The sequence below is a fragment of the Cucumis melo genome, chromosome 10 (assembly GCF_025177605.1).
Source record: "Cucumis melo cultivar AY chromosome 10, USDA_Cmelo_AY_1.0, whole genome shotgun sequence".
In the NCBI taxonomy this organism is placed as follows: domain Eukaryota; kingdom Viridiplantae; phylum Streptophyta; class Magnoliopsida; order Cucurbitales; family Cucurbitaceae; genus Cucumis; species Cucumis melo.
The window spans coordinates 23,928,491-23,942,441 of NC_066866.1; positions in this window are offsets into that span (position 1 = coordinate 23,928,491).

Sequence of the window (13,951 nt, forward strand, 5' to 3'; positions counted from 1 at the left end):
GGAATTTGGAAAAAAAAACTCCATCTTGGCAATTAAACCTCCGTCATTTGTGTCCCAAAAGGAAAACAAGTGTGGTAAGTTGGGGCCTAGAGGTTGCCACCCTTAAAAAAGAGGTAATGTGGCCCTCATAAGTAATGAAAACTAGATAGTTATCGCTTAATTAATCTTTATCATTTGCATCCCTGGAGGTGAGTAAGTATAGCTTTTAGGCACTGAGAAGTGTTCCCCTACTTAGAAGATGATTAACTGATTTCTATCGCATCAAGGACTATTGCATGGCTTACTTGCCTAACAACACAAAAACTTTCCTTCACACTTTCTTACATAAGTTAGTTCACTTTCAACATTCACACCACTCCATGTCACCTTTTACAGAATCTCTAGTGTACATAGTAGATTTAACGCACATACTTACATCTACTTTATACTATATAGAGTTTGTATACCACCTAGATGATAAGTGGACTTTATAACTTAGGTTTAATAGAATTTTCTTGTATTTGACCTTGGCTTACCCAGGAAACCTATCATTTCGATTACACTTGGACAAGTGATGGAAAATTTTGTACTCAACGCAAGTATATTAGTTACATAAGGAAAGGAGCATGTGCCTTTTATTGCACGATTCTGACCTAGAGACAATATGAGCATCGCATGTGATGACCAGGCTCACTATATAACATAGCCGCAAAATTAGAACCTTAATGACACAATTAAGAATTAATTGATTCTGCGAAGATAGGTTTGTGATAGGATCATTAAGATAATGAATCTAGTTCATATATAAATAAAACAAACCCATGCGATGAAATCAAACAAGTAGTTTAGTCTTGAGTTTTTCTTGGGTGTGCATTGGTTGTTTGACACGTGGGTCTCCGATCAGAGGAGGTGGTTTTTGGAGTGTTTTGGGTCTTAGTTTCAGAGGCAGCAGCCAACATATGGATCTCTTAGTTTTTTGGTGTTTGGTTGATGGTATAGTTGGGTTCGGTGGTGATAAATTACAAATTATTGTTATCTTGTTAAATTATATAATTTGTATTTTGATTACTCTTAATAAAATCCCTCCAAGCCAGTTCTCAAAGTGGATGGAGACCAAATTGATCCAACCACTATATATCTTTGTCTTGATTATCTTTATCGCTTTGAATATTTGCTAACTATTGCATTCTGGCTTGGCATTGTGTTCCCTGAGTCTAGTGCAAAAATCTATAACAAGTGGTATCATAGCTTGAAGAAACTTCTAACAAGTGGTATCAGAGCTCCATTCGATCCAAAGAAGGATTTGTGTAGTAGTTTGTAGTTTGCATATTTTTTGTTGAATAGGTTCTGTAAAGATGGCTTCAATGCAGTTTATTGTGACTAAGTTTGACGGGAAGGGTGATTTTGCTCTTTAAAGGAAAAAGTTTAGAGCTATTTTGGTTCAACAAAAAGTAGCAAAATTCTTAGATGAAGAAAGAAGCTTCTGGAAACTATTACAGAAGTTGAGAAAAAGGATATGAATGAAATGGCCTATTCGACAACCCTTTTGTATCTCTCAGATGGAGTGCTTAGGCTAGTGGATGAGGCTACTACTATAAAGGAGTTGTGGAAAAAGCTAGAAATTCTTTACTTGACAAAGTATTTGCCAAATAAAATATATCTAAGGGACAAATTCATTGGATATAAGATGGACCAAAGTAAAGGTTTATAGGAGAACTTGGATAAATTTCAAAATATTATAGTTGATCTTAGATGAGAAGATGTTGGATGAGAATCAAGCAGTAATTCTTTTAAATTCATTACCTGAAACATATCGAAAAGTTAAGGCAACTATGAAATATGGTCGGGATTCATTGGTCATGGATATAGTGTTGATGCCTTGAAGACTAGAAATCTCGAAATTAAGAAAGAATGCAAGGATGAAGAGTTCATGGCCAGAGGAAGAAGTGAGAAAAAGACCCCTTGAGGAGAAAGCCAGCTCGACTTCCAAACCTACCTTGAAGACTAGAAATCTCAAAATTAAGAAAGAATGCAAGGATGAAGAGTTCATGGCCAGAGGAAGAAGTGAGAAAAAGACCTGGAAAGGAAAAAAAAGAGATCCATAACGAAATTAAAGAGAAAAACTATAAAGTATTTCTTGTGTCATAAAAGACACTTTAAGAAAAATTGCCCTTTGAATAAGAGCAAAGAAGCATTGAGTAGCAAGTAAGCAGCTGTGACTAGTGCGCCAAATGTTCCTGATGGGTATGATTCAACAGAAATCTTGATGGTGTCCTACACTGATATGTAGGATGCTTGGATCATGGATTCAAGGTGCACGTATCACATGACTCCTAATCGAGATTTTCTGATTGACTTTCAAAAAAATGATGGGAAAAAAGTCTAACTGAGTGATAACGGTACTTGTGGTGTCAAGAAAATTGGGTCAATTCAAATTGCAACACATGACAGGATGATCAAAAAGTTCACAAATGTGAGGTACTTTCCAAAACTCAAACATAATCTAATATCCCTTGGCAAATTAGATAGATCGAGTTGTGCTTATATAATTAAGAATGAAGTTTTGAAAGTTACTAAGAGTTCCTTGGCTAAACTGAGGGGAACCTTGAGAAATGGTATGTGTGTGTTGAAAGGTACTACAGTTTCAAGTAGTTCTACTACTACATCAGGCAAAGAGACAGAAATGTCATTTTGTGTCAAAGAGTAGTAGAAACAACAAATAGCGTTGAACATATTGTGACAGAGGTTAGAATTGATTCTAAAGCACGACCATCTGTTGGCTTAGATGTATCTAGTGATCAGTCACCGCTAATTTTGTCACGCCTTGCCCTAAATGTCACTCCAAGCGACCAAGTGGGAACATGACCACTTAAACATTCTACGCGAATCTCTCTACAAGATAACACGCAGAACACCTAGTAAGCAAAATTAACACAACCAGCCAGTAAATACGAAATAAGAACTTCAATTGAAATAGTAAAACTTCATTGCTTTTCAATAACAAGGTACATTTAACACTTAGTACAAGGTTCCTTCAAAAGAGACTAGATACAGCCTCAAAACACAATTTGACTCTTCTCACTTAGCTTCTACATATTATGCTAGTTGACAATGGCAACTACCAAATTGATGTGTTTCGCGTATGGAACAATAGGCAATCAAGGCTGCAAGTTCAATGAAGGATGTACTTTGCTACCTAGGGGGAAGAGAGGATTAAAACGAAACATTTGAAAGTTTAGATGAAAATGTTTAGTGAGTAGGGTCTTTTATCAACACCTTTAACAAATCAAAATTTTCCTTATCGTGTTACAAATTGTTTTGACAAATCATGTGATACAAATATTATGAATTTCTACAGTAAAGCATTAAGTCTAATGATAGAATATGAAACATGCGCAGCGGAATAAGAATTGAATTTTACCCTAATTACAACTAAACTATATTTACTGATTAACATGCATTAAGTACCCTAATTGAACTAAATTAGGGTTGAAGAAAAGTCATACCTTAATAGCTTCCCGATCCTCGATATCTTCTCACGAACATGAATCCGGGACCACTACTAGAATTGATAAGCTATTCTCTAAACTAAGAATCGAGTTGTGGGACTCGATTAGTGAAGGAAATAAAGAGAGAGATGGAAATAGGATGTGAAGTTTTGTTGAGATTTTTAGAGAAAAAAATTTGCAAACATTTTGTAAAAACCAAAATTAAAAAATGGCCAAAAGTCTTCAAAATATTGAAAAATGCTCTTTAAATAAGTTAATTACATACAAAATTGCATACAATTAGTTTCTTAAACCTCAACACCTAATAATCCACTAACCATTAGTGGAACTTAGTGAGCTAGATGTTTACATCTTATGTAGCCACCTATGTGTTAGTGGAATTATCCAACAAAATGTTGGATTTTCCCACTAACTTTAGTCCAAGGTTAATATGGTCATTTGACCATTCAAGTCAAAGTCAAACTTTGAATTTTCAAGTCAAAAGTCAATATTTTTACTTTTTACCATTTTGTCCATCTTGACTAATTTTGACCATTTGAGAATGAATCATCATTCATTTTTCTGAAATTTAAATCACATTTGAATATAAATTTGGTCAAATTTAACTTTTCAAAGTCCACATTTTGACTTTTTACAACTTTTATCATTTCCATCAATTCCGGATATGAATCTGTATTCATTTTTTCAATATATAAATCATATTTAAACGTAAAGCACTATAACCGACGGCTATATCACGATTATTCATTGGTTTCTCTCTCTACCTAATTCGAATAATTCAAATTATTCCAACATTATGTTCTAAGTTAATTCCATATAAGCTAGTAGGGGAACCTAATGGACCTATAGATCATGGGCTCCAACGATTTGAGATTAACTGACTAAACCCTTTTAAACCGAGCTAATCCACATTTGTTAACTAACGGGTCATTCCACTAAAATCAAGTAGTTGCACGTCTCACATAGATATGTTTTTGTCCATCTGATATAACCATGATTAGTAAGTTAATCCTTCATAGGTTGTTAGTAACCTCGATTGGGTCAAACTATCATTTTACCCCCGAGACATGTGGTTTAAGGTCCAACCTATAAGCCTAACCCCTCTCCGGTTAATGAGACGGTGGGATCCCTTGTTCAAGACTTGGATTCAGTTATTAAGAGGACAACTTATCTACTAACTCTAAAGTGGGTAAGAGTGAATTCCGTCTTGCACACTATGTCCCTAACCATCCACCTAATTTTACCCCTGAAATGGGAAGCTTATTGGGCTAGTGTCATTAAGCTGCCCTTACCTATGTAGATCTAGGGATAATACCGTTTGGACAGAAGTTCATAGTTAGTTCAGGATTAAGATTAAATTACCTAGGTCATCATAATCAAAATAGTCGGTTTTATATAGTCAACAGTGTTATAACTTAAAAGTGACTATTTCATGGTTCCAATCTTATGTAAACTCTTTAAATAGGATGCCTTCACTTTTATGTCTCTACATGAATGATTCAGGATCACATCGTTTGTACTAACTATAAAGCGGGAAACATCCATAGTGTTCTCATAATAAGGCGCCCAACCTTATTCATACATTATAGACCGTTTGGGCTATATACTCAAACTTGATCCACGTTTATGTCCCTACATAAAGTTTAAGTCTACACAAGATAGCATCGAGACCTTAGTTTATTGGATTCAAGATTATAGTATTCTATTTTCACTAATAAGTCCTCAATAACCACTTTATTGAATAGAATATAATTTTAACTACAAACTACGAGTTTTAAGACAGAAATTCCAACATATAAATTCAAACATTTTAAATGCATTAGTTGATTCAACACAATTCAAATTTCATCATGGAATGTTCATAAATCTTATGGAAATCATTTCTTGTAAATCACGCATAAATGTTCAAATTATAACATCATAACGTAGAATCATTTTTCATAGTTAACTACATCTTTGTACCCTTCCCAAACTCAAGTGTTTACCACACTCTCTTAACAAGTTGCAGATATGTGGAGTAGTCTCAATGCTTTCAGTAAGTTTTTATCAATTCCATTACGCATAATGCGTCTTCCAATGCATGATCACACAACAAGCAAAGGGCGTCTCTTACCAGATTACACAACTAGTATGATGCATTCTATTCTAGATCACACAACAAGAATAGAGCATCTTATCCCACATCATACAGCAAGGATAAGACATCCCACACTGAAACACACAACAAGTGTGAGGAAATCACATCTCATCGCATAGAGTACATAAGATCATCTTATTTCACCTTTTCACTTCATGTAAAATCTCATTCATTTATAAATCACATGCATTATCTCATCATTTCAGTTCATGTGAAATCTCATTCATATAAAACCACATGCATTTGGGAAGTAGAAGAGAAATCATGTAAGTCAGGGTTTCAATTGAAATACGTTTAAGGATTTAAACACATAAGAAATCTTTTTATTTTCTAAAACAGTTTAAGAAGAACTACTCACAATCAATAAGCTTCCTTGCCTAACTCTTTAGCCGAGAACTTTTTTACTCTTTCTTGCAACTCCTTGCCAGATTCAAGCTTGTATGGAATCTCCAAGAATCTTGAAACTCTCTCAATTTCTTCTTAAGTAAGCCTAGGTAAGTTTCTTATTTATAGGTCTCTCCAGTGAAGTTTCTTATGTCAAAATGATTATTTCTACCCGACCGTGAGAATGGTCTAATATCATAATGCCACGTGTCACTACCACTTCCTTGTCCTAAAATTGGATTGGTCGACAATGTCAAATCAATCGTCGACTTTCTTACACGAGGATGACATCACTATGAGGGTATGGTTATGCTGATTTAGTTGTTTATGCTTTTACTTACGCAGCTGAAAGTATTGAAGCAGAGCCATTTACTTTTGAGGAGGTAATTGTATATGATTCGAAGGGAAGAGAAGAGAGAGGCGGTTGTCAGAGTACTGACGCCAGAGAGGTGTTGTTGATGTATTGACATAAGCTTAGCGGCGGGATCAAGGGGTTTTCCAACATTTCAGCCATAGGTTCTTTAGTTCGAGGGACAATGGTTCTTTCGGTCTATTTTAGAGGTGTTCAACAGTAGTATTGACCGTGGTTTTTAGCATGGGTTTAGTCTCGAGCAAAAGCTTGATGACAGGTTTCAAGCGATTTTGCGGTTGGTTTAACTATGGTTTCGAGTCGTTAGAGTTGTTTTAGCCATGGGTTTTTCTTAGGTGTGCATGGTTGTTTAACACGTGGGTCTCTGGTTAGAGGAGGTGGTTTTTGGGTCTCGATTTTAGAGGCACCAGCCGACACGTGAGTCTATCAGTTTCTTGGTGTTTGGTTAACGATATAATCAGGTTCGGTGGTGATAAATTACATATTGTTGTTATCTTGTTGATTTTTGTAATTTGTATTTTGATTGCTCTTAATAAAATCCCTCAAAGTTGGTTCTTAAAGTTGATGTAGACCAAATTGGTTGAACCACTATATATCTTTGTGTTGATTATTGTTATCGCTTTGAATTATTGCTATCTATTGCATTCTGGTTTGGCATTTTGTTCTCTGAGTCTAGTGCAGGAATTTATAACAAGTGATATCAAAGCTTGGAGAAATTTCTATCAATTTTTTAATTAAATATTATTTAAATTATATTTTTATCTTTTTATTTAGTTTAAAGTGAAGATTGTGTTAGGTGATTATTGATTGAACCCTACTTCACATTTTGTTATATAGAGAATGAGTTATTCTCTTTTGTTTTCTAGTATTTTACTAAATCTTTTAGTAATTTGTATAATTATTAAATCAGGTTTTGAGTAAAAGTTAATTTCTTCATGTGTTTATCTCTATAGGAATAGGATAGAATGAGCCAAAATGCATAGGTAGAATGAGAGAAATCCTCTTATGAATTGACTTATTTATAGTTAGCCTTATATGAGAATTTCTTGACACCTCCAGCTCGTCGTAATGTAACTCTAGCATGCAAAGGACACTTGGAATCCATCTAAGCAACTTGCCTAGATCAGCTACCAGCCTTACTTCATCGTCTAAACCTTAAGCAAAACGCCCAAACCTTCAACTCAACGCTTTGCTAACCTATTTTCTCATGGTCACCTAGTCTTTTCTCATGTGCATGCCTTCTCGCCCAGCCTTATGGCCACCTAGCCTCCTCACCTTGACCCTCTCACAGCCCATACAACCTTTCGACGCCTTGCCTCTTCTCACTTAAGTGTTACTGTCCACCCATGATAATTATTTAGAGGTTTGAACGCCTAGGGTGTAACGCCCCAAATTTAAGGTAATTTATTTCTAATTATCTTACGTTTAAATTTTTAAATTTTAGGTGTTATTTAATTGTTGAATTTTATTGGAACTTATTAGATATTTTGAAAAAATATCTAATTGTTTGTATTTGAGAAAATTTGATTAATTATATATTTGATTGTATAATTAATTGATTTTTAAAGTTAAAATAATTATATTATGTGGATAAAATAATTAGGTAAGGATAATTATTTTTTTTAAAGATAAAGGTGATTGGATTGAAGAGAGGGAAATTTGAGTTTAAAGAGAAGATTTGATGGGTTTTAAATGAAGTGAGAGAAGATTTGGATGGTTATTTGGGGAAAGAAGGAAAAGAAATAGGATAAGTTAAAAATAAAATAATAATAATGTTATCATTATTATTTTGTTTAAATGTGGCATGGGGAGTTGTGTCATCTTCTTCATTGGGAAGAAAAAAAAAAGAGAGGAAAACCCTAACCTTAAAAACCCTTGCACCGCCGCCTCCGCCCTGCGTCGCCATCTTTATTTTTTTCGTAAGCCAGTTGGTCGCCGACCCACACCCCCGCCATCCCCTTTCGTCCGTCAGCATCTCCATCGTCGACTGGAATCGAAGTCGAGCCGTCTCCATCTTCGTTCGTTTTTCTCCGTCCTCGCCTTAGCGTTCGTGCGTCACCGTCGAAGCCCTACGGTCGCCGTTTGCACTTCGTCAGCCACCATAAGTCGTCTCGTCGATTATTTTTTTGTTCACGTTTTGTGATTGAAACCCAACCGCGTTAACTGCTTTCGCCGAGTCGTCCGCCAAGTACCCATCACGCTTCGTCAGCTGTCGTTCGAAGCCAACACAAGTCAGTCACGCGCCGTTCCCTGCCGTGCAACACGTGCAAGCCGCATCCCCAGTGCATTCAAGTCGCGCCTTCACCGAGCCGTACACACACCTTCGCTCGAGCCGTGTCAGCCGCCCACGTGAATTCGAGTCGCGCCCCAACCGTTTTTCCTGTCGAGTCGAGTCGCCTATTCACCTTCAGTTGAGCCACCTAGCCAGTTTTTCCCCTAGCCAAGCCATATTGAGCCACCAAGCTTATTTTTGGCTTTTTACCTATTTTAGATAAGTTTGAGTTGGATTTTGGATAGTGCCCAACAAATATTGAGTTTTGGACCCTAAATAATTTAATTATAGAGTTAATTGAATTATCATTATGATAGATCAGTTGGGAGTTATGCTGTAAAATTTTCCTAAACCAAGGATAAAGTTGGGTTTAGCTTCAACTTTGGTAAGTGGAAATAATTGGAATTTGGTCCTTAGGCGACTGTTAATTGATTTATTAATTTTAGTTATTGGGTTCACTTGTGTTTAGGACTTGATTGTTGGGAAGCTTGATCGTGACTGTTAGAATTGAAGGAATAGAATTCCTAAAGCGAAAGCGTATGAACGCCGTGCAAGTGAAATTCAATTTATGAAACCAATAAATTCAAAGAAAAATAATAAACATGCTTCTCATGGAGGAAAAGGTGAAAATAAACTAACCTTTGTAGAACCAATTCTTCTTCCAAGCTTCGAGACACCACAAAATCTTCCTCGTTATTCTCCAAGTAAAGAATCACAGAGACTTGTGGGCTTCTGGAATTTTGGTGAGGGAAGAAGCTTTTGAGAGAAATTTTGTTTCCTTTTTTTGAAATACAGAGAGATCGTGAGATTGTAACTTTTCTTTCTTTTTAAAAACAAATCTTAACCATGGAGGGGGAAGTTATCAAAATAACTTCCCCTTCTTTCCCACGTAGAATAACTCCCAAGGGTGTTATTCATTCTATTTATATATATATAATAAAATAAAAAAAATATAAATTTAATTAATATATATTATATCTTATATAATATAAAATCAATATAAATTTAATTATATCTCATATAATATAAACTTTATATTATATCATATATAATATAACCAATGGTTTAGATCTCTCATATAATCTATAGTTCTAATATGAATCGAATTCAATTTTAACCTATAGTTTATTTATGAATCTTATTCATATTATTATTATTATTTGAATCATATTCAAACATTAACTTCTCTCATAAAAACTTTACATTATAATGTATCAAATACATTATATTAATTGTATCATATACAATTTATTCCCTTTAATCAATTTGAACAATTCAAATTAAACCAAAATAAATTTGATTCTCATTTATCCTTATTGAGCTAACAAGGAGAACTTATGGACCTACAGATTGAAGCTCCAATGAAATGAGATTAATTAATTAAACTATTTAATTAAATTAATCTCTACTCATTAACTATTAGTCATTCCACTAAAGACTAATAGTTGCACTCTTCTTACTGTAGATATATTTTTGTGTCCATTAGATATAACCAATCAACAGTGCAATGACCCTTCACAAACTGCTCGTAAGTACAGCTAGGCCAAAAAATACCGTTTTGCCCCTGTAGTTACATCTAACTCCTTAAGTACCACTAATTCCTCTAATGAACAATAATTATAGTCCTACTATAACTGAACTCCTCTCAGGCCAAGAGAGGGTGTGACACCACATTATTCAAGCCTTGAAATCAACCCTTAAGAGAGAAAATTCTCTACTTACTCTATCTATAGAGAAGGAGTGAATTCCTTCTTGTGTAGCTGCGTTCCCAACTCCCCAATCAGACGAATCCCCAAAATGGTAGGCATATTGAGTCGGCTACATAGGCCACTCTCACCCATATAAATCAAAGGATCGCCTTCATAGGCAGGAGTTCACAACTCACTCAGGATTCAGGTCAAGTCACCTATAGTCATCCTGGTGAAATGTAGTCTCAACTAGTAACGGTGTTAATAAGAGAGACTATTCATTTCATGGTCCGGTCTTATACAAACTCTTTGTATAGAATACCCCCGCTCTAATGTCTCGACATGAATGATTAGGATCAAATCATTTGTAGCACTTTAGAACAATTGTAACAACTACAAAGCAGGCCGTATTCGTAGTGTCACCAGGATAAGGTATCCAGCCTTATCCATTTACTACAAACCATTTAGGTTATCACTTAAACATGATCCACTTGTATGTCTCCACATACATGTTTAGGTTACAGAAGATAACCTTGGATGTTAGTTTATTGGTTTTGTGAGTTAATGCAACTAAATGTCAAATAAAATAAAGCACTTTATTTTTATTAGATAAATAAAAAGTTTGTATAATATATACAATTACAAACTACAAGGCCACGAGATTTAGGGCATCAACCCCAACAAGAATAATTTTGGTTTGAGCTAATCTCCAAATAAGAGATTCTACTATTAGACCCTCGAAATGAATTTAAGAGACCGCATGTATTTTATGTGTTAATGTTAGCTAAGATGCATGATTTAATGCTATTGATAATGACTGTCATGACACTGGGTGATTGATGACGATGGTTGTTAATATGTTTATTACGGGTAGTATATTGATGATGACGACTGTGTTATGTCTTTGATGACAATGTTTGATTAAAATGACATGATCGATACTTATGCCATGCTTATGATAATGTATATTATGTTACATGTTATGGTTAGGTTATGCTGTTAGCTTTAGCTATTAGAGTCGTACCCATATGGGTGTCCTTCGGGATCACCACTTTTATGACTGTGTAGTCCGATAGGATCACTAGTCCAGTATGACATAGACATAGACATGATTTTGAGTGATTCGACGGGGTCACTCACAGCCCGATTGTCTTAGTGTTTTCTTCAGGTACACTAAAGACTAGTCGTCCTAAGTGTTTCTTTGGGTTCACCGCAGATCAGATATGTTCCCACGGGATCACAGATTGCACGTGTTCGGGAACATGTCAGTTTAGGGGTACCACTTTACAGGACTCTAATAGGATGTTAACAGACATCTAGGGGGACTAGTAGTGGGTCCCTTACTGAGTATATTTTTATACTCATTCTTTCTTGTTTAATTTTTCAGGCAGAGGTAGAGGTAAGAGCAGAGGGAACCTGGCCAATGACAAGAAGTGACCGTGGCGAGCCATAGGGATCTTTTTGCTTCCGCTTTATGACATTGATTAGATGCACTTTTTATTTTATTTTATTTTATTTATTTTTTCCTTAAAACTAGATGCCCGAGTTAGGATTTTATTTAATTTCATCTTTATGTATATTTGTTTATGATTTTCAATGAGTATTTGAGGTTTTGTTTTATTTTCTATTTTTAAATTTAAGAAATTTTACTTATCTTTTAAATAGTAATGATTTCAGCTTAGTATAAGGAGTTGGGTCGTTACATAGGGCCATACACATAAAACTTGTCGCCTAAGACACTTCCTAGGAGGTTATTTTCCCTTTCTTTTGTTGCCTACCTAAGCCTATCTTGCCTAGCCCATGCTCATCTCGTCTAATCTTGAATCCCTTAGAGGTTATTTGGCCTCTAAACAACCCTCGATCACACACACTTCACATCACCTGGCCACCCATAAACCTTGTCCTTGGAGGTTTTCTCGACAGAACCTTTAAATGTCTAGCACCCACTTCTTTGATACTTAACCATTTTTCCAAACTTCCTTCCTTCCTTAACCATGACAATAAATCCAACATACCAATAATGACACTCTAGGGTTGAGAAGAAGATTTGTTGATTAAATTAAATTGTTTTTATACATTCTTTTCGCGGATTGAACGCTAGATTGAGTACATGGTTTCACGCCTCTCATCTGCTTAATTATACTTCATTGATTCATCATTACATATCTATTTCTGCGACTTGCAACGTGAGTAGACAAAGTTACGCGATAAAAAGTGCTACTTTGCCTTTAGGTGAGGACCATGATATAAAAGGTACACTTCCTCACCATGCATTGATATTTCTTATAGTTATGTGTTGAGTACAAGCTTTCCTCACATTTTTTCAAGTGTAAGCAAAGCGAGAGGTTTTCTCGGTAAGCCAGGTCGAACACAAGAAATTCTATCAAACATAATTATAAAGCCTACTTCTAATTCAGGTGGTATAAATTCTATATAGTATAAATGTAAAACTATACTAATCTAAATATTTATATTGAGGATTCTGTAGAAGGGTAATGGAATGGAATGATTATGAATTACGAACTAACTTGTGTTAAGAAAGATGAAGAAAAGTTTCTGCATTCTAAGCAACCTAAGACACGCGAAATGTTTTTAATGCGATATAGATCATTTAACTATCTTATATTTAAGGTGAGTAACCTCTCGTCGCCTAAACACCAAACTTGCTCTCCTTTTAGGACACAAATGGTAACTATAAATTAACCGATATATATTTAGGCTTCCTTATTTATAAGCTTCATATTTCTCTTGCTATTTAAGGGGAGTAACCTCTCGATGCCTAAACTCACATTTGCTCTCCTTTCGGGATACAAATGATTAGAGGCAAAATGCCACAACAAAATTTGTTTCTAAACTCCCTTCTGCGCGTGTTTAGCGAGGTCTTTGCTACTTACTCTCTCAAGCAGTTGGCGACAAGCGCTGGTCAGGGGATAATACACACTTAAACTCTGGCTAAACACGATGAGTCTTATAATTAAAGAGCCCTTATCAAGAATATAATACACACTTAAACTACTTAAAACACTTCAACAAGATGGATAACAAAGAAATGAGAAAAAGACAGTGAATAACACATGCATTATGTTGATAATGTAAGCCTTTCAGCCATGAAAGTAAGAACATTAATACAATACATTACAAAATACACAAATGGGAAGTAAAGAAATAAGTCGAGCCACAGAATGTATTGACATGCATTCCTTGACTCATTTACAAATTAGGAGAATGGTGGGTGAGCTTCTCTCTCTAATGTCTCTCTAAGCTCTTACTCAGAAGTTGACCGAAGAAGAGGTGGAAGAAGAAAAACTACTACATATGGGAAAGGACTTAAAACTCATCCTTCCTCTGGACTACTTAGGCGTGGCCTCCTCTGATACTTGTTCAAGGTGGAGTTCGAGGTACTTATAGGCATACTTAGGCAAAAAATAAATTGTGTTATGCTGTACATCTGTCCTTCCTACGTTGTGCATCCATCCTTGCCTACAAATGTTAGCTCAAAAAGTAGCTATTTCTTATCACATTAGCTCCAACTACCACTCTTGTCTTTTAGCAAATCATCTCATGTGATGTGTTGGCATCTCGTCTCACAATGTAAATCACCAGGCTTCTTGC